Raw genomic sequence first — 22,274 nt, 5'->3', positions numbered from 1 at the left:
GTTAAATTGATTATTATCAAAAGACGAAGCATAATAAGTGCTGGTGAGGATGTGAAGAAAGTGAACTCTTGTGCACTTTTGGTGGGATGTTAATACATTGTGGAAAGCAGTATAGAGGTTCTGAACAAACTAAAAATGGAGCTATCATATCATCTGCCATTTCCACTACTGGGTATAACCAAGGGAATTGAAATCACACTGACAAAAGGACCTTTGCATTCTCATGTTTATTATAATGCTGTTCACAATTACCACAAAATGGAAACAACCCAGTGTGTATCCAATGATGAATGAGTAAAGAAATTTCATAATGGACCACTACTCACCCACAAAAGAAGTGGAATTGTGTGATGTGCAACCACTGGGATGAAATTGAAAGTCATTGTGTTAACTGAAATAAGCAAAGCCCAAAAAGATACGTATTGAATAATCACACAGATATTTGGAGTCTTAAAAGTCAGTATTATAGAAGTTGACAAAGGAATATTGGTTACCAGAGACCGGGAGAAGTAGAGAGAAAGAAGGTACATGGAAGGTAAATTAACAAGTACCAAGTTATAGTTAGATAAGGATGCCATGTTATGGTATTCTGATACAAGTAGGGTGACTGTGAATAATATTAACTGTGCATTTTTCTTTACCAAAAAGCTAGAAGAAGGGAGCTTGAGTGTTTTCACCATAAGAACAAGATAATTGTTTGGGGAGACAGTTGTGTTTACCCTGATTGAACATTGCATAACATATATGTGTATACAAACATCACCTGGTACCCCATAAATAAGTACAACTTATAGGCAAATTAAAAATAAAGAAAACTGAAAAGAGAAGAAAATAAAACTCATTCAAACAGCATCTATCAGACTTTTGAGTTTATATGAAATCTTTCCTTTGGTTTTAATATTCTATTAATTAGCTCCCAAAGTAAGTGAATGGAAATTGTCTCTGCAGAAAGTTGGACAGCTGGGGGCAGTGACATTTTCCAGGTAAATCTACACATTCATTCTCTCTCCACAGAGATAAGGATGTAACATTCCTATGGCTAAATCTGTTTCCTGAGACATGAACATAAACCATCATTAAACACTTTCCCAACAGGCAATGTAAGCTTAGAATATAAAAGTACAGTTGCATAACAAGGTTTATTTGCAGACCTGGTGAGGCCCTACTATTCTTGGACAGTGTCACTGGCAGCTGTGCACCCTCAGTGGGGATTCTAGAGTCCCAGGCATGGAGACGGGCTGGCTGTGTGTGCTTCTCTATAGACACATACATGGAACTGTAATCTAGCTTCATATTGGATGTACGTAGCAGGACTTCTTCCCTCCAGTCCATAGTCAATCCAAAACAACATCAAAATTTTTTTGTCTTTGAGGAATAGCCTCAACTTCTGCTCAAGCATTAAGCTCAGTTGCCATCGCTCTTTAACATTTTAGCAAGCATGAGTTAGCTGGCGCTCTACAAGAATTGAACTGATAATGATAAATGGGCAAGACGTTCCACCCTTGTCCAGTGAAATTAGGAAGTTGGCTAACAATGTGCAGGATGACTGAGGGAAAGCTCACAAAGGATTCATTACTGCAGAGCTGTCTTGGACTTGCTGGATGTAGAGTACTTCAATAATAAAAAATTTAAAGTTAAGAACAGCTTTCATGCTATTTGCATATATCTACTACTATCGGAGCCAATGGGACAATCTAATGGCTCCACTACTCACAAGTGTTGTGCTCAGAGAAGTTACTTAACTTCTGTTAGCTGTAGTTCCCTCATTTGTACAATGAAATTAATAATACTTCAAAGGATTGTTATAAGGCTTAATTCAATAGCAGCTGCAAAATTGGACTTTGGCATGTAATAGACACTAAAGAAAACTTGACCATTGTTACTTAATGTTTGAAATATACCACTATCCTTATTTTACAAGAAAGAAAGTGTTGAAGCACAGAGAGTTTTTTTGTACTTTTATTTTTTTTATTTTTAACTTTTATTTAATGAATATAAATTTCCAAAGTACAGCTTATGGATTACAATGGCTTCCCCCCCATAACGTCCCTCCCACCCGCAACCCTCCCCTTTCCCACTCCCTCTCCCCTTCCATTCACATCAAGATTCATTTTCGATTCTCTTTATATACAGAAGATCAGTTTAGCATACATTAAGTAAAGATTTCAACAGTTTGCACCCACACAGAAACCTAAGGTGAAAAATACTGTTTGAGTACTAGTTATAGCATTAAATCTCAATGTACAGCACACTAAGGACAGAGATCCTACATGAGGAGTAAGTGCACAGTGACTCTTGTTGTTGACTTAACAAATTGGCACTCTTGTTTATGGCATCAGTAATCACCCTAGGCTCTTGTCATGAGAAGCACAGAGAGTTTTACCCAGTATCCTAAGGTCAGACACACAGTTTGTATGTGGTAATCTTCAGTAAACACATAATTAACGTGACAGTGATTTCAAAGAGATTGTGGGAAGCTTATAACACATTGACCAGAGCAAGGTTCTGAGACTGGCCCGCTCACTCATCTTCCCTTATTCAAATGTACAAAGTCTACTGCTACGTTTCTCATCTCCCAGATTTAGAACTTGTTCTAAAGTATATATTGCCCTGTTTCTAATTTGAGGAATTATATTTTGCCATTTCAGTGTGTGTGTGTGTGTGTGTGTATTATGGTAGAACTTATATATTATCTAAAATACTCTTGCCTTTTAAATGCTAAGCAGGATTGATTTAACTTCCTATTCCATACCAAGTTGAAAGCCCAATACCATTAAAGGATTTAGCTGAATTTTCAGTGAGTCTCATGGACATTGTCTCCATTCGTCTTTCTCTACAGTTGTTTTTTTTTTTTTTTTTAAGATTTATTTATTTATCTGAAAGTCGGAGTTACACAGAGAGAAGGAGAGGCAGAGAGAGAGAGAGAGAGAGAGGTCTTCCTTCCGCTGGTTCACTCCCCAGATGGCTGCAATGGCCGGAGCTGCACCGATCCAAAGCCGGGAGCCAGGAGCTTCTTCTGGGTCTCCCATGTGGATACAGGGGCCCAAGGACTTGGGCCATCTTCTACTGCTTTCCCAGGCCATAGCAGAGAGCTGGATTGGAAGAGGAGCAGCTGGGTCTCGAACCGGAGCCCATATGGGATGCTGGCGCTTCAGGCCAGGGCGTTAACCCACTGCGCTACAGCACCAGCCTCCAGTTTTTTTGTTTTCTGTTCTGTGTCTCTGCTCTGGTATATAAGCAGATGGAGACATTCGTCTCTTCTTAAACATTCACTGTACTCCATTAAAGCCATTGTGCTCAGCAGTGTGAATGTAGCACAAGTCCCTGAATTAGGAAGATACAAGTTTAAATTGAATATCAGATTTCTCCAATTTCTATCTGCCTTAACAACTACTCTACCTTTCTTTTGTATTCCCTACCACCCATAGAATTCTCTTTATTTCAAATTTAGAAACATTTGTACCATCCCTGGTTACTTTTTCCCTACTGACACACGTTCTAGGCCTCATTCAAACATAAGTACCTTAATGAGGTTTTGTCTTAACCTTAGACCGTTTTCTCTTTTTTTATTTATTTTTATTTATTTTTATTTTTGACAGGCAGAGTTAGACAGTGAGAGAGAGAGAGAAAGGTCTTCCTTTTTCCCTTGGTTCACCCTCCAAGTGGTCGCTATAGCCGGTGCGCTACACCGATCTGAAGCCAGGAGCCAGATGCTTCTCCTGGTCTCCCATGGGCTGCAGCGCCCAAGTACTTGGGCCATCCTCCACTGCACTCCCGGGCCACAGCAGAGAGCTGGCCTGGAAGAAGGGCAACCGGGACAGAATCCGGCGCCCCGACCGGGACTAGAACCCCGTGTGCCGGCACCGCTAGGTGGAGGATTAGCCTAGTGAGCTGCGGCACCGGCCTTGTTCTTCAAATTTTGACTATACTCTTTGGCAACTCTTATGCCCTGGAAAAGATGCAAGTTATTTGAGATTTTAAAAATTATTATTTCACACACCATGTTCTTATTATCTAAGGACTGACTTACGAAAATGAATGAATCCACTGTGGTTCTGCCGGTTCTGCCATACTTATTTCATTTTTGCTTTATCTTCCACAGCTTCACTCTTTTTATACTTATTAATCAAGCATCACATTTGTGTCATTAGGATCATCATTCTGCTCACTGTTTTCTTAAAGCTTTAACTGGAAGTTAGAGATTAATTTTCTTTTTCTTTCTTTCTTTTCTTTTTCTTTCTTTTTTTTTTTTTTTTTTTTTTTTTTTTTTTTTTGAGAGGCAGAATTACAGAGAGAGAGAAGGAGAGACAGAGAGAGAAGTCTTCCATCTGCTGTTTCACTCCCCCAGTGGCCGCAATGATTGGAGCTGGGTCAATCCAAAGCCAGGAGCCAGGAGCTTTTCCGGGTCTCTCACGCAGGAGCAGGGGCCCAAGCACTTGAACCATCTTCTACTGTTTTCCCAGGCCATAGCAGAGAGCTGGATGGGAAGATCCCCTTATGGGGATGCTGGCACCAAAAACAGAGGCTTAGCTCACTATGCCACCGCGCCTGGCCCCCTAAACGTCAAATATTTAAAGTATACTTTCAATGAGTTATTACTTAAATGCTTTATTATTTATTAACTGAGATTAACAATTTCTGTAAAGAAACGTGTTCTCTTCCTTTTGCTGGCAGAAAATTTTGAATTTTAAGGAGGTTAAATAAATATCTGATCATCAAACCAAGGAAGCTTTAAAATCTACCTTCTTAGGTTAGTTTTACTGAGATGCCCCTGACTGTTGAAAATCAAACTTATCCATAACCAACTTGTAGGTCAATAATTTTGAGACCTGTCCTTAATCCGGTCCACATTCCCTCTGTTTTCTGCTTGATGTCGCTGATTGTGTCTTACTGTTGCTTCAACCTAATTGGAGCTGAAGAAGAATGGATTCCTCTCCCACATTTTCCCAGTGCCTCGAGAGCCGGGCTCATTTGTTTCACAGCCCTTATTTCTACAAGCATAGCAATCCCCCTTTGAATAACCTCTCTGAGTGAGTGAGTATAAACCTTCGCACCAATGCTCAATGAAAGACTGTCTCCTAAACAAAGGCTACAAAGAAAAATTAAATCTCATCATGAATTCTTATCAGGTAATATAAATTAAAAAAAAAAGCCCTAAATTAAATCCGTTCAAGGCTTAATCATGGAGGGTCAGTGTGACATCCTAGAAATAAAGAAGCTGGCATTCAAAGCAGTTTCATCAATGCTCTATCCATTCCCTCTGGGGTTCCAGACACGGCACGAGGCTGTTTGAAATCACTGTGACTTCTGCCTCAGCATCTTTGGATAATTCAAAGCTGTGTTTAGCACCTGAAACCTTTTATGTTTCCCTGTGAGTATCATTGAAATAACTGCCATGTGTGCTTCTTATTTGAGATAGTCACTGGATTTTATCTGGTTTGGGCTATTTGCTGACAGTGCATGGTTCTTGAGTAACACAGATAACATACAACAGAAACACCCTGCCCCTTGGTCCGCAGGAGAGGAGGATGCTCCCAGTGCCTGCCTCCATGAGTTAGCCCAATACATTTGAATTGCTCATTAGCGTTCCAATGCCTCATTGTTGCCTATATGTGAACAGCTTAAGTGAATAGAAATCAGATGGAGGGTGGGGGAGGACATGCAGAGATTTCACATCATTCCTGTTGCCAGAGAAACCATTTTCTTGCTGTCTGGGCATGCACTGAGCAGCTTGGATCAACTGGAGGTTCAGCACAGCCCTTGCTGTGACTTTGGTAAAGAAAACAAACAGAAGGGAGAAAATGCTTACAAAGAAAAGCAGAACTGAGTATTAAAATGTTCTTTTAATTAGAATGGTTTTAAAGACTGGGCTTGGAAACACCTTGCTCCAACGATTGCTGCTCCATCTGACGGTGCACGTGTTTCTGCAATTCACATTCATTTCCATTTTTCTTCTCCTACTGTCTAGAAAACCATGTCTTCTTATATATTTATATCTATCTGGCATATTTACCCAAGAGGCTTGCTTCTCCTCATTCCCCTCTTTCTCTCACTCCCTCCACCCCCACCTCCAACACACACCACACAACTGTGCTCTGTTTAACACATGGAAAACTTCTCAGGGGAAAAGAAGGAACCGTGTATCATAGTTTGCTCCAAGTCGAAAAGAAATATCAGAAAATGAGGAAGCACGAGGGGAGGTTGGATGGAATTTCAGACATGTTTATTTAACACCTGGGACTGTCTGATGAAGGATATAGTCTAGATTTGAAAGTTAGAAACTCAGTTAAGAATAGATGAGGTAAAGTGTTCTAGTTCCCCAGGCACTGCTACACACACCTGTACTGATGAAACACACTGCTCTGTGTGTTGATCCTGAAGTAAAGCAAGCACTGGTGGTAATTAAAGAATTACTTATGTATGTTTGTATTTTTGACAGCTTTGGGAAGAGTTATTAGATATTTTTGATTATTCCTAACTTTTAAAGTTACCTACATTAAGGATTTCATGAGGACTTTAACATCTTGTGGTTAAGGAACCAGTAATTGGCATATACCTTTGATACTGGAGATTCTGTAAGACTAATAGTCCATTAATGAATTCCTCACTCCATGTGGAAATGATCACTCTCCTTTTTATTTTGTTTTTAAGGTTTATTTTATTTATGTGCAAGACAGAAATAAGATAGACAGAAGTAGAGACAGACAGAAATCTTCCACCCTCTGGTTCACATCCCCTCTCAATGGCTGTAACAGCTAGGGCTGGGTCAGGCTGAAGCCAAGAGCGAGGAGCTCCATTCAGGTCTCACACGTGGGTGGCAGGGACCCAAGAACTTGGGTCATCTTCTGGTGCCTTCCAAGACACATGATCAGGGAGCTAAATCGGAAGCAGAGCAGCATAGATTCGAACTGGCGCTCCAATATGAGATGCTGGAGTCACAAGTGTAGCCTCAACCCTCCCCTCTCTATTTTGCCGTTTCTACCTCTACAAAGTCTTGATCAAAGTGTCTATACTATGTCACGTATTTGTCCTTTTTTTTAAGATTTATTTATTTAGTTGACAGGCAGAGTTACAGACATACAAGGAGAGACAGAGAGAGAAGTCCTCCCTCCGCTGATTCACTCCCCAAATGGCCACAGCAGAGCTGAACACATCCAAAGTCAGGAGCCAGGAGCTTCTTCCAGGTCTCCTACATGGGTGCAGGGGCCCAGGCACTTGGGCCATCTTCCACTGCCTTCCCAGGACATTGGCAGGTTGCTGGATCAGAAGAGAGGCAGCCTGGACACAAACCGGCGCCCATGTAGGGTGCCGGCGCTGCTGGCAGAGGTTTAGCCTACTAAGCCATAGCACCAGCTCCACTCCTTCTCCCCAGCTCCACTCCTTCTCCCCAGCTCCAACAGATACATCAAGGATATACCCAGCTCCTCTTTATTTCCACAACCCCTGTACCATGCATCAGTCTGGTATATAATAAGTGTATAAGAAATGATTTTTTTATGTGGCTGCATGAATGAAGCAACACCCAAAGGGATGAATATTATGCTCAAGAGCACATTATAAATTGAGAGTTAAGTAGGGTATGTGGAGTTTAAATTTCCAGATTGCTGTGTCATGGTAATCACTAAACACCATTCACATTTATGAAATGGGAAAAATCACAGATTTTCCAATGTAGTCTCACATTTCAAAGTGTGCGATTTTGGGGGGGAAATTATTAAGAAGGTAATTTTGGTTATCTTTTCCGTTCTTTCTGGCTGTAGTTGAATGGTCGAATGTTTTCTTTTTCCGTTGTAAACTGCCTTTTCAGATTATTGCAATGCTAGAATCTTCCTCTGCAGGCACAGTGACTACATGCTAATTTCACCTGCTCTGGGGATATGACCTAATTTACACTCCCTTCTAATAGACCATCTTTTTCAGGTCAACACAGGTGGAAAACAAAGTGACAGGTTTTAAAGCACCACACTAAAATTATTTAGATTTGTTACATATTATCATTCATGTATTTTTGCTTTCTATTTCTCTTAGTAGGGATGGAAGGTCTAAGTTATCTTTTTTATTTTTGTGGTTCTCTACATGTTTCTTTCTGTCTTTCTTTCGGTTCTTTCAATCTTTTTTTTGGCCTGTTGTCCAGCAATTAAACAAATCACAGTAGAAGCTATTACAGATCCTAGCATAATAACGTCATTACTCATAAGTCCTGAATGCAGATTTTGTCATGCAATAAAATTGCTGGATTTTGGCCTTACCAGCCAAAGTACATCTCTCCTTTATTCTTTTCCAAATCTTTTTAAAGATGTAATTCTGAGGAACCTCTGAATTAAGGTGAACTTCAGGGCAGTGAATTTGCCATGCATGCATCCACCTCCCCAGTTAGCTGACTTGACAGAAATGGAAAGAAACTGCAGCCTTAACTTGCACTAGGAAGCAACGCCTTCTTTTGTTAGATCTTCTCATTATAAGTGCAATTGACAGAGGTGTCTATTATAAGCTATTTGTTATACAATCTTTATAAATAGCTCTCATCATGTATAAGACAAGTCTAAATTTGTTTGGAAATAGCTTTTGAAGACACCCTGCTGTGGCTTCCTTACAGTGCCAGGCTGACGTTCAGTGGGGGAGTCAGACACTCAGAACAAAGTAGATCTAGTCATCTTTCCATCAAGTAAAAGTGACGAGCATCACATCCCACTTAAATGATGCGGTCTAACTGGAAACACGGTTCTTAGATAAAAGTATACAATGAAGCAATAGTAGCCATCCATAGCATCCAGTATAAATCTTGTTTTTATTTATTTTGGGGATGCCCTGCTTAACTTCTTCAGTTTGCATAGTCACCATTTCTCTTTCTTCTAACTCATAACTTGACTTGCAGTCCAGTGAAGGAAGGTCATAAAACTCAAGCATGCGATTGCCTATTCGCTTGAAAGAAAAGTGTGTGTAAGAAAGATAGAAAGCTCAGGGCTAGTCAAGTCTTGGTTCCATACTTCTATTCAAATGCAAGTTCAAAAATACATTTCAAAGTCAAGTAAAAATATTGTTTGGATTATCCACCCTTTTGGATTATACACACCACTGCTCTCCATGACTGCACGTAATTAAGAGCTTCTTCTTGATATGAAAAAGTATTCGCTTAAATACTAACCCTCTATCCTCTCAAACTTTTCACAAGAACTTTACTAAGTGAAGCTGACAGAGTTTAATTCCACCTTCTTTCTCTACTCAGTGTAGGAAAGAGATACTCAAAAGCAGGAATAGGCCACAAAGCACTTAGGAAGTGGTAAGCAGAGAAGCTGGGGACCTGAGTAATTAAGACTCCATAGTTAGTTCTTTTTTATGGAGATTTCTCAACACAATTCCAGGAGTTAAGTCAGAAAATAGGGCCTTCGCTGCAGGCACAACGGCAATAAGCTGACAAATATGTAGACATGACAAAATTATCGGAAAGATGTAGACTGTAGAGATTATCCAATCCACCATCCCAGCCCTATTTTACAGATGAGGAAACTCATCAAAACTTAGTCTTTTCAGGTAATAACAACCGACTCTCTACCACCTCTCTTCCTCGTTCATATTTCTAATGTAGCTTGCTTATTACTGTTATTTACACTCTTCTGAAACGGCCCCCAACAGGGACCTGGTAGGGGTCCATGGTAATCTCCCTCAACACTGTAGCAACACACAGTGAAAGATTCCTCCCTTGAGTCAGATTGAATTGCACTCATAATCTTCAGTAAAATGGAAGTCCAACATATGCATTTCCTATCACCAAATATGATTATGAATCTCAGTCCTATGTAATATTGCAAAGTTCTGTGAGTGTTTGATATTATTACCACCATGCATTAGATTACACAGAGAGAATTTATAAAGATTTAGCTGTGCTTCCAATTGCCAAATTAATTACATCCTCAGAGCTTGTTTGTCAAACGTTTATTGATTCTGTTTTAAAGTTGTTGTAGAAATACTTCCTGGATGCTAATAGCATTACCTTTTGCTTCAGTTTCTGAGCTTTGAGTCCTTTGGTAATAGTGTTCAGTTTTGTGTAGTAAGGATGAAGCTCTCAGAATTCACGGATCTGGAAGAAGTAGCTGTGGGTTGACAAAGCATCTGACTATCTGACGTTTTTGTACCTTTTGACTTTCAAGAGCTGCATATGTTTTTGTCAAGTGGTACTTAATTATTCCATCAGTAGCAGCATTCTATAATTTATGAGCATCTACTTCTGTTGTGTAAGCTCCTAACTCCCTTCTCCCTTTGATTACTATCGTTCATCAACATGATGTTAGAACCACTCTTGCAATGTCCCCTTCAGGAGTAAGGTTGTAATTATTGTACCTAATGATGCGGATAAAACCCCAGATTCATTTGGCTTCTCCCTTATTATATCATAGTTCTCTGTATCCAAGAGTAGGTCAGGACTCACATTCTTTTAAAAAATCTTTATGCATTTATTTTCATTTTATTTATAAGGCAGAGAGGAGCCAGTCAAAGATCTTTGTTCTGCTAGTTCACTACCCAAATGCCCACAAAAGGCCCCGTCAAAGCTAGGAGTCTAGAACTCAGTCTGAGTCGCCGGCACTTGAGCCATCACCACTGCTTCCCAGGGTGCACATTCACAGGAAGCCTGGTTGGAAGCAGAGGGAGCAGTACTTCCACAAGGCACTCTGACGTGGGATGCAGGCTTCTCAAGTGGCAGCTTAACTGCTGTGCCAAATGCCTGCTCCAATAATCAGATTTTTTAATGGGAGTAATATAGCTTCCCTTGGTGTCCACTACCTTTTCCCCCTTCCCAAACATAGAGTCTTGTGCACATCTTTACCAAGCCCTGGACATCTTCAAGGTACTTGCTACTTGCACTCAAACAGGACTGTGTGGGAACACACATTGTATTTATAATTAGCTAGAGCCCCAATTTAAAAATAAAAATTATTTGAGAAGGAGATAGAGAATTGGCAGGTGCATGTGTGCAAGAGAGAGAAAGGAAGTTCCCATATGCTGATTCACTCTGCAAATGCCCACAACAGCTGGTGCTGGACTGGGCTGAAGCAAGGAGCCTGGAACACAATGCATGTCTACCACGTGGGTAGCAGAAACTCAATTACTTGAACCATCATTTCTTCCTTCAAGGGTCTGCATTAGCAGGAAAGCCAAAAGGTAGGAGCTGGAGCTAGGTGTTGGACCCAGGTACCCTGATATGGGATACAGATGTCTTAACAGGCTAAATACATGTCCAAGAGCCCTGATTTGGATGGCTATCTGGCTTTGTGAATTTGGACTAGCTGCTAACCTTTGTTTCAGTTTCCTTTTTTATAAAACATATGGGATCTTACCTCTTTTGTGGGTTGCATAATGTAATATGTATTCAGTGGATGATAAGGTGTATTTATTAGCACAAATAACCATTCTATTGACAGTGATGATATAGCATCAGACTAGCCTTGTTAATTATCCTTCCTGTGCTTGTTAGAAAGTTCTGTTTCACAACTTCAGGACTTGCAGCTTTGTGATCCAAAGGAAGAGTCATGAAAACACTGCGTTTACCTGGCTGGGTATAGCATTGACACAGAGAAAACTTGTGATGCAGGGTCAATACTGGGAAGTCGCCAGAGAGCAGAGTGTTTAAACTGTGATCCAAAATTCTGAGAGTAGGGGCAAAAAGTCAATACCAAAAGTTCATGTGTAAATGCTAGGAACCAAGCACAGATGATACCTGGAGATACAGCTAAGAACAGCAGTTGAAGAGGAGGAATCAGGAGAAACAGCTAATGTGTGGACACATGAATCCTGCTGAACTGCAAATCATGTTTTGCAGGCCCTATTTTTTACTGGGCACCAGAGAGACTCATTGAACACTCGGATAGTAAATGTAATTTGGAACGTGTACTCCAGCTTGTTTTCTTATTCAGTATGGTGAAAAATAAGCATGAACTGGAGTGGTGGCCATAGACATGAGAATAGCATGCTTAATGCTTTAAAAGGGAAAGGAAAGCTGGGCCATAACCAGGCTGGGATTGTCTGAAAACACTTCTCCTGGACATGCAGGAGCTTGGGCAAGCAAGGCCTGAAGGTCATTTTGGGAGAGAATACTTGTAAGGACAAACAACAGCTGTTTTTCTAGCTGAAGCGTGTGTGTGTGTGTGTGTGTGTGTGAGTGTGTGTGTTGCAGGTGAGAAAAGAGAGACCCGAACATCATGGGGGAGAAATGAAGCTGCACTGGCCAGTAGGAGCTATGTCATTATAGGCTTTGCAAGTCATGGTTAAGGTGTGAGATTTTATTCTGCAAGCAATGGTACACTTACCTGTTGTTTTAAGCAGGGTAGTGACATGACCAGGTTTATGTCATCTGAGGATCGACTTGTTGGCAGCATGGCGAGTAGACTGGGGGACGGAGAGGTAGGGGTCTTTGGCAGAATGACAAGGGTGATTCAAAGAGGATGTTATTAGTAGGGATGGAGAGAAGGAGACAAGTGGAGAAAGTACATGTGACAGGAAAGATTTCGACCCAGGAATTTTATGGAAAGTGCGATATTGGTGGAACTAAAAATTTTTTAAAAACATGTTACTGAGAGTCAAAACGCTTACACATCCCTTGGAACCGTCGACCCCTGGTTCTGGTAATTACTGCTTGAAACTTAGGGTTTATTCATTCATGAAATGGAGTTAATGATACCTATGCTGAAAAGTAGATGTGAGGGTGAGCCATGATATGTGGAAATGGATCACCACTTGGGAGGCCCTTATTGTTATTGTTACTATCATTAGAGATGCACTTACCGAAACATAGAGGGTGCGTATTTAGACACTTCATCAAACTTCTTTCTCTAAACATTTTCTCCCATCAAGCCCTAAGTGAGCTATATGATATCTAGGATGAAATGAATTAACATGTGTAAGCCACTCAGAATAATGTCTGGCTGCCAACAAGCACCGCATTTCATTAATATAAATAGCTAAATAAATAAATATTTAGTTCATTTACTGTGCATTGTCAATTACTCTGTCATGCTGAGAAGTCAGGAAAGGCTCTGAATTCTTCTTGAAAGGTGATGGCTCCAAAATTAGAGAGAAATTTAACTGACAGCCTAAATGTATGGTAACGCTTGCTTATCAGTGAATAAGCCTTAAAGTGGATATGGATTATAATTTCTTTTCACTGGGCTCTTTGTCTCAGAGGAGCAATTTTCAGTCTTGTCAAAGAAAGCCACATGAGTATGGATGCATTTGAATGAACAAAGTTTTAGTTAATAGAACAGATTGAACATAACATTTATGATTGTTAAATAAGGACTGAATTATCAACTTTAACGCCTGTCAGTTCCCATTGGTAGAAAATCTGCACAGAATCTATTTAATCTTTTCAAATTTCGCTGCAGTCCGAGATACATTACTTCCTGGTAAATCTTCAGTGAGACATTATATAGGTGGATATACATTAATCTTAGAAAAGGGAATAGTCTGTACTTTACTTTTAAGAGATAAAGGACTAAACCTTACTTACATTTGACTTTAAATGGTTTATCCCTCCATTTTGCCGTTTTAGAAGTATCTCTTACCAGACTCCATTAAGCTCCAAGGTTAAGTCTAAGGTATGCATGAGAGTAAAATCAGAGCAGAGAATGCTTTTGCCAAATAGTAATGAAATCTAGGTATGTAAAAACAAGATGATCTCATTAAAGCAATAATAAACACAAAAGGATATTAGGGACCAGATGGAAATTCAAATAGGAGTCTCTATAATGGGATATAAGAATGCAAATCATTTGGAGTGGAGTTTTTGCACATTTAAATGTAGTTGCTTGTGTCATAAAAACTCATACACATAAAATACAATCTGTTAAACTGTTTGTGTTTGAATCATAAGAATTTCCAAGTAGAGAAACAATGATGTTTATTTGAGTATTAACACCTATAGGTATTATTGTTAAGTTTCAGAATGAGTATTAAGTGTAAAATCTCAAATGATAAGTGATATAATTTACAAACGTTTTGAAGTCAAGGGTTATATTGCACTAAAAACCTTATTTAGGCAGATCCAACAGTATAGTTTCAAAATCATCTTTCTGGTTTATTTTGGGGAGTGGTTCCATTATTAACACATCACCCCTAAAAGGTTACATTTTTGAAAATTTTTATGATTTGGTATATATGAGCAGTTTTAAGATGTTATCTATCATCCTCCCTTCATTTTTTCCCTTCCTTTAATAATGTGTGATCCTTTTCCTCTTCTCTAGTTTGCTTCTAATCTTTAATTTTGATACGTAACTCACCATGCCTCCAAACACTGGCATTGCTGTTCCTCCAGCTCCCTTGGCAGGCTGGGTGGCTCTTTGCAGAGGTTAGCTCAACTGCAAGCAGATAAAGGCAGGGGCTTCAGTAATTTCTTGTTTCTTTGCTTATTTTATGAGATATATTCCAGACCTGGAAGTGAGAATTCAGTGTATAGGATGCTGAAACATCTAGAGAAGCAAAACCATTCCCGTTGCTTCCCTGAGTGCTTTCACACCTGAGCCACTCAGGCTCGGCTCATGGCTCCACAGATCCCTCACCTGTTGTATTCGGGTATGTGTTCCTCTATTTTGTTGTTGTTTCTTTCTCCCTTACAATGCCTTTTGAAGACTTTCAAGGAGAATACAAAAACAAATGATAGCCTTGCACATAGTTTCAGGGATGGCTCCAATTCTACTTTCACAAGCTTCCTCCTATTACCCACATTCATCTCTTAAGCTTATCTCTTATTTGAATACAGGATATAGTCTAAATATGATCAACTTAAATTGTTCCCTAGTTATTTTTGTATTCATTAATCTTGCATTTTTGGATTAATATAAATTATTGAAGGACAAAATTTATTTATTCAGTATAGATGCAAATATATTTGTTTTAAGTATATAATAATAAAAAGCCTTTATTGTAACTTGAAAGTACTAACTTTATCATATAGTTCTTTTTAATTTTTAAGGATTTATTTATTTATTTGAAAATCAGAGCTACAAAGAGAGAGGAGAGGCAGAGAAAGAGAGAGAGGTCTTCCATCCAATGGTTTACTCGCCAATGGGCCGCAACGGCCGGAGCTGCACTGATCCAAAGCCAGGAGCCAGGAGCCTCCTCCGGGTCTCCCACGTGGGTGCAGGGGCCCAAGGACTTGGGCCATCTTCAACTGCTTTCCCAGGCCACAGCAGAGAGCTGTATTTGAAGTGGAGCAGCCGGGACTAGAACCGGCACCCATATGGGTTGCCGGCGCTTCAGGTCAGGGCTTTAACCCACGGCACCACAGTGCCAGCCCCCTATCATGTAGTTCTATAAATGATTCCTGATTGGATTATTAGCCTTATGTGACTGTGATGGTCCTTGTGATAACTCTGAGTTCATTTTCTGTAGATCAACTTAAACTAGGAACTTACTGTGTATTTCTCTACATCACGTAGCTACTCAATAGTGGGTTTCAATAAGAATTCAGCAGGTTATTTTTTTTTTGCCCATTGGAGAAAATTAATAGACATTCTTGCTATGATTGGCAGTCTACCAAAAAGAACAGAAATGGGAGATTGTTGTTGTTGAAAACTGGAAGCAAACCATAAACATTTACTTTAGCAAAGTAGGGTTGGGTTTCAGTCACTTTGTACTACCTGGAGATTTTTTGTTCAAAGGCAGGTTAATCAGCTGTGTTTTCATGGAGGAAACATTATTCTTACTCTCCTAGAAAATGTTGGCCCACATGACCAAAACATGCTCATCAGGCAGTAGGTTTGCAACAAAATTTGAATCAGCTTCTTCCCAGTCCAGTCCACTGGTGGAAAGCTTCATTCAAGGGTCCCTGTTTACAACTCTTGAGAAGATGATCAGTGATTGTCTGAGCTTAGGTTTATCCATGGCTAGAAGCTGGTGTAATTTAAATCAGCTCTTCCCAGAAAGAAAAAAAAAGCTCCAATCTGCAGTGTATGCCAATTTCTGTGATGTAAATATGCCCAATATGGCCAACTTCAAACTACAAGAGGAATTAGTATCCAGCTTGCAAAATTCCTGAACACTAAAACCTTGATTGACAAGTCAACTCCAGCCTGCTTTTGGGTACAACTGGGCTTGTAACAGACATCTTTGAAAAGTTTCCTGAGTACTTTGGCAAAAGCAAGAGTCCATATTTATTCTTCCTGCTATCCTTACTCTCTATTGGTATATTTAATAACCCTAACTGAAAACAAGACAGAGCTCTGGACATTTGGAAAGTAAACTCAGTTTTCATTGTACACAACTCTTTTTTTTTTTTTTTTTAATGGAAGAACTGAAGAGGATTATTTTTTTTTAGCTTTTTTTTTTATCTTTTATTTAATGAATATAAATTTCCAAAGTACGACTCATGTGTTACAATGGCTTCCCCCCCCATACCGTCCTTCCCACCCACAACCCTCCCCTTTCCCACTCCCTCTCCCCTTCCATTCACATCAAGATTCATTTTCGATTCTCTTTATATACAGAAGATCAGCTTAGTATACATTAAGTAAGGATTTCAACAGTTTGCTCCCACACAGAAACATAAAGTGAAAAATAATAGATGATTTTTTTTAAATGATGATGAAATCAGATCAGACCTATTGTCATGTTTAATCCCAGTGAGAGTCAAGTTGGGAATTGATAATTTCTTTTTTTTTTTTTTTTTTTTTTACAGAAGATCAGTTTAGTGTACATTAAGTAAAGATTTCAATCGTTTGCACCCCCATAGAAACACAAAGTGAAATATACTGTTTGAGTACTCGTTATAGCATTAAGCCTCAGTGTACAGCACATTAAGGACAGAGATCCTACATGAGGAGTAAGTGCACAGTGACTCCTGTTGTTGACTTTACAAATTGACACTCCTGTTTATGGCATCAATAATCTCCCTATGCACCAGTTATGAGTTTCCAAGGCTATGGAAGCCCCTTGAGTTCTCCGACTCTTATCTTGTTTAGACACGGTCATAGTCAAAGTGGAGGTTCTCTCCTCCCTTCAGAGAAAGGCACCTCCCTCTTTGAAGACCTGTTCTTTCCACTGGGATCTCACTCACAGAGATCTTTTTGCCAGAGTGTCTTGGCTTTCCATGCCTGAAATACTCTCATGGGCTTTTCAGCCAGATCCGAGTGTACACAATTCTTTATTACTGCTCTTGTCATACAATCCAGTTGTCTCTTACCTCTTCTTGGACACTAAAATCTATGTCTTTCTTTGCCTTTGGAGTTCAATTTTTAAAATGCTGTATTGTTTAAAATGTTTTTTTTAAAGTAATGAGTGAGTGATTTTGTAACTTATTCATCATGATACTTTAATAAAAATCTATGATTCCTAATTTTTTAGGATTTATTTATTTATTTGAGAAGCAGAGTTACAGAGAGGGGGGGGAGATACAGGAAGAGAGAGAGAGAGAGAGAGAGAGAGAGAGCGAAATCTTCCATCCACTGGTTCACTTCCCAAATGGCCACAATGGCTGAAGCTGGGTTGATTGGAAGCCAGGAGCCAGGGGCTTCTTCCAGGTCTTCCATGTGGGTACAGAAGCCCAAGCACTTGGGCTATCTTCTCTTGCTTTCCTAGGCCATAAACAGAGGTCTGGATCAGAAAAAGAGCAGCCGGGACAGAAACCAGTGCCCATATTGGATTCCAGAGCTACAGGTGGAGGCTTAACCTACTATGCCACAGCACTTGCTGCATCCATGATTCTTGTATGAAATAAATTATTATTAGAAATGGATGCTGATCTAACATTTTTTAAAAAACTTCTTTTTAAATGAATTCTATTGCTACTGATTTATTATTAGAGGAGCCAGAGCTGTGACGCAGCAGGTTAATGCCCTGGCCTGAAGAGCCAGCATTCCATATGGGCACTGGTTTGAGACCCGGTTGCTCTTCTTCCAATCCAGCTCTCTACTGTGGCTTGGGAAAGCAGTAGAAGATGGCCCAAGTCCTTGGGCCCCTGCACCCACGTGGGAGACCCGGAAGAAGCTCCTGGCTCCTGGCTTCGGATCGGCTCAGATCCTGCCGTTGAGGCCAATTGGGGAATGAACCATCGGATGGAAGACTTCTCTCTCTCTCTGCCTCTCCTCTCTCTTTGTAACTCTGACTTTCCAATAAATAAATAAATATCTAAAAATGAACACATCATTATTAGAAATGGACACTGACTTAATATTTTAAAACACTTCTTGTTAAATGAATTTTATCACTTCCCATCTTTGAGTCTTTGTTCCTAGATTTCCCATGATTTTGGACAAGTTGTATAACCTAAGTTTTATTTTTTCATTTATAAAATTAAAAGTAACATAAACCTGATTTCTAGTCTCAGTCCTGGCAATTAGGGTTAGTATTCTTTTTTAACCATAATGTACATATTTATGACATAGGTGTGTGAAGAATTCTAACACAATTTAATACATCTGTGAACATCAATGTTTTACATTCATAGTTGTATATCAGCTAACAAGATAAGCATTTTGATAGGATTATAAACAGAATATATTTTATTAATTAATGAATGTTGTTTCTTTAATTCCAATCTGTTTTTTGCAGAAATATAAAATCAGTGCCTTCAATGCATATAATGTTTTATTTGTGAAAAAGATCAAATAAACCCCTGACATGACAAATAAAAAGGTGTCAAATTACAAAACACACATTATAAATTACCCAAAATAATGGTGTCATACATGCAGAGTTTGTGCGTTTGTTTTACCATGTTCTTCACATTTGATGTGTTTGTGTTTAATACCTATAGGGAAGTGCCTTTTGGAGTCTGGTTCATGGACAGCCCATATTTCATCTAGAAAAGTTGTTATCATCTGCACAGAGTTATTGATATAAAATATGCATCTGTGGGGCTAGGTTGTGACAGAGCAGGTAAAGCCATCGTCTTCAATGCTGGCATCCCTCCCATATGGACACCGGTTTGAGTCCTGACTGCTCCACTTCCAATTCAGCTCCCTACTAATGTGCCTGGGAAAGCAGCAGAAGGTGGCCCCAATGTTTGGGTCCCTGAACCCATATGGGAGACCTGGCCCTTGGCTTTGCCTGGCAGAGCCCTGGCCGTTGCAGCCATTTGGGGAGTGAACCAGCAGATGGAAGATCTCTCTCTTTGTGTATCGCTCCCTCTCTCACTATAACTCTGCCTTTCAAATAAATAAAATAAATCTTTAAAAAATGCATCTGTACCCATTCAGCACGAAATGACATAGCCTCTTTTTTTAACTTTTATTTAATGAATATGAATTTCCAAAGTACGACTTATGGATTACAATGGCTTCCCCCCCATACCGTCCCTCCCACCCACAACCCTCCCCTTTCCCACTCCCTCTCCCCTTCCATTCACATCAAGATTCATTTTCAATTATCTTAATATACAGAAGATCAGCTTAGTATACATTAAGTAAGGATTTCAACAGTTTGCTCCTACACAGAAACATAAAGTGAAAAATAATAGATGATTTTTTAAAATGATGATGAAATCAGATCAGACCTATTGTCATGTTTAATCCCAGTGAGAGTCAAGTTGGGAATTGATAATTTCTTTTTTTCTTTCTTTTTTTTTTTTTTTTTTACAGAAGATCAGTTTAGTATGCATTAATTAGCAGAGGAGAAATGTGGAAACATCACATAGCCAATCTCAAAATGTTGGCAGGAAATCCTGTGCCATTAATATAAATCTGTTTCTTTAAACATCTTACTTGTTTTACATAGTCTGCTTTTACAACCAGAAACAACTTGGAATTCCACCCATCCAGGGGGTTAAGTACTTCGAACAGCAGCATATGCAAAATCAACCTTTTATTCCTATAGATAAATTTAAGAAATGTTTATCCCCAAAATAAATTGAATAGTGTCTGTATTCACTGCAAGATACTGTTTTGCTAGGCAGTAACAGTATTTTCTATGGCAATGAGATCTTTTAAACGTTGTCTTCTCTACTAGTGATAGCACTTTCTTCTTTTTTTTTTAACTTTTATTTAATGAATATAGATTTCCAAGGTACAGCTTATAGATTACATTGGCTTCCCCCCACACACAATGACTTCCCTCCCACCCGCAACCCTCCCCTTTCCCGCTCTCTCTCCCCTTCCATTCATATCAAGATTGATTTTCAATGTTCCATATATACAGAAGATCAGTTTAGTATACATTAAGTAAAGATTTCAACACTTTGCACCCACATAGAAACACAAAGTGAAAAATACTGTTTGAGAACTAGTTATAGCATTAAATTTCAATGTACAGCACATTAAGGACAGAGATCCTACATGAGGAGTAAGTGCACAGTGACTCCTGTTGTTGACTTTACTAATTGACACTCCTGTTTATGGCCTCAGTAATCTCCCTAGGCTCCAGTCATGAGTTTCCAAGGATAGCACTTTCTTCTGATTTTCTCCCTATTTTAGGCTTTTCCTTTTCATTCTTTCTCATCCCTCCTTCATTGACTTTCCAAGCTCTGAAATTCTTCTAACTTTTCCTCATGTATTATCTTCAGAGTTTCTCTGTAAATTCTTCTCAGGTGGTTTTTCAAAGCATCATGATTCCAGCAATAGCCTACAAACCAGTGGCACCACGTCTGCCTCCAGCCCCATACGTATTTGGGCAACTAACAGACATTTCCATGTGGACGCCTTCATCTGTATAAACTGTGTTTCTTCAGCAGCTTTGTAATGCACCCCATCATCCAAAATATACGCCTGGAACGGGTCATAGATGCGTCCTTTCCCCTTGCAAATCTAATCACTCAACATCAAGGGAGTGAGGAAGAGCAGATAGAAGTGGAATATTTATGCACCGCTTAATGATCAGAAGATATTTACATTGTTTTTATTTATTGAGTTGGTAATATTTGTTACTGCCCTAATTACTTTACATGTATTAAATCACTTAAGCTTCATGACAAACCAGTGAGGGAGGCCCTAGTATTAATCTCATTTCATAGTTAAGGAATCGGAGACATTATCTCATGACCATGAGCAAGAGAAAATGACTTTTAATTAAGTTAATTGAGAACTATTAAGAACCATTACCCTTGCTTGTATTTCAGCATTTAGTGTTTTAGTACATGATTGCTGTTTGTAATAATTTTATTTACTTATTTCTCATGTATTTGAAAGGCAGAAAGAGATATCTTCCATCGTTGGCTCACTCACCAAATGTCCACAAGAGTGAGAGCCGGGCCAGGAAAAATCTGGGAGCCGAGAACGTCGGCTGGGTCTCCCATGTGAGTGGTAGGAACTCCAGTCCTTGAATCATCATCTGCTACCTCCCCGAGTGCACTTTAGCAGGAAGCTGCATCAGAGGCAGAGGAGCTAATATGATATGCAGGCCTCTGAAGCTGCAGTTTAACCCACTACACATAATACCCATCCCATATTGTTTATCTTGTATGGTATTCCTTAAGTCATAAGATGAAGTGTAAATTATCCTTTTTAAAAATATATTTATTTATCTGAGAGGTAGAGTTACAGAGAAAGGGAGAGACAGAGAGACAGGTCTTCCTATTTTTTTTTTTTTTTTTAGGATTTTATTTATTTATTTGAAAGGTAGAGTTACAGACAGATAGAGGGAGAGACAGAAAAGGTCTTCCATCCACTGGTTCACTCCCCAAATGGCCGCAACAGCTGGAGCTGAGCCAATCTGAAGCCAGGTGCCAGGAACTTCTTTCGGGTCTCCCACAAGGGTGCAGGGCCCAATCACTTGGGCCATCTTTCACTGCTTTCCCAGGCCTTCAGCAGAGAACTGGATCAGAAAAGGAGCATCCAGGACACGAACTGGCGCCCATATGGGATGCCAGAGCTGCAGGCAGATGCTTAGCCTACTGTGCTACAGTGCTGGCCCCATGTAAATTACCTTTAAAGGTAAATTAATCTTGCATTTTTACCTTGTCCTGCTTACCATTTGCTAAACTACACCTAAGTTATTTTTAAAAATATCATTTCAAGTAGTCATTAAACTTTGGCAAATGAATAATTTATTTCCCCTTGGAATAACCACGCATAGTGTCAGTGTTTTTGGAATACCAAGGGAGAGTAGTGGTTCTGATATTCAGTGGAGCACTCTCGACTTAATTGCACTGAGCACCATGCCATTTGTGTTCAGATCGTGCTCCAACAGTTATTGTCTTCTCAAGGGGAATTCCCTTCTGTTGTGAACATTCAACAGCAGCAGAGTCCTGGAAAGTTTAAAATAGTTATGATGTATCCTAATTTTTTTAAATACTACTTTTAAAGATTTATTTATATGAAAATCAGAGCTCCAGTGAGAGAGAGAGAGAGAGAGAT

General features: G+C 39.4%; 1 protein-coding gene and 1 long non-coding RNA gene across 20 annotated transcripts in view; one reads left to right on the top strand and one right to left on the bottom strand.

Annotated features, from left to right (window-relative positions):
- MAGI2 (membrane associated guanylate kinase, WW and PDZ domain containing 2) overlaps positions 1-22,274 on the top strand; it is a 1,584,028-nt gene that overhangs the window by 800,874 nt on the left and 760,880 nt on the right. The gene's annotated exons all lie outside the window — the stretch shown is intronic.
- Positions 12,200-16,424, bottom strand: LOC127482784 (uncharacterized). The gene is made up of 3 exons (XR_007920731.2): positions 14,271-16,424; positions 13,502-13,584; positions 12,200-12,868 (listed from the first exon to the last, which is right to left on the bottom strand). It is a non-coding gene; the product is annotated as an uncharacterized lncRNA (long non-coding RNA).

This window comes from Oryctolagus cuniculus, chromosome 3 (genome assembly GCF_964237555.1).
Source record: "Oryctolagus cuniculus chromosome 3, mOryCun1.1, whole genome shotgun sequence".
Lineage (NCBI taxonomy): Eukaryota > Metazoa > Chordata > Mammalia > Lagomorpha > Leporidae > Oryctolagus > Oryctolagus cuniculus.
The sequence above is the reverse complement of the archived record's forward strand: the minus strand, read 5'-3'. Positions and strand labels throughout refer to the sequence as shown.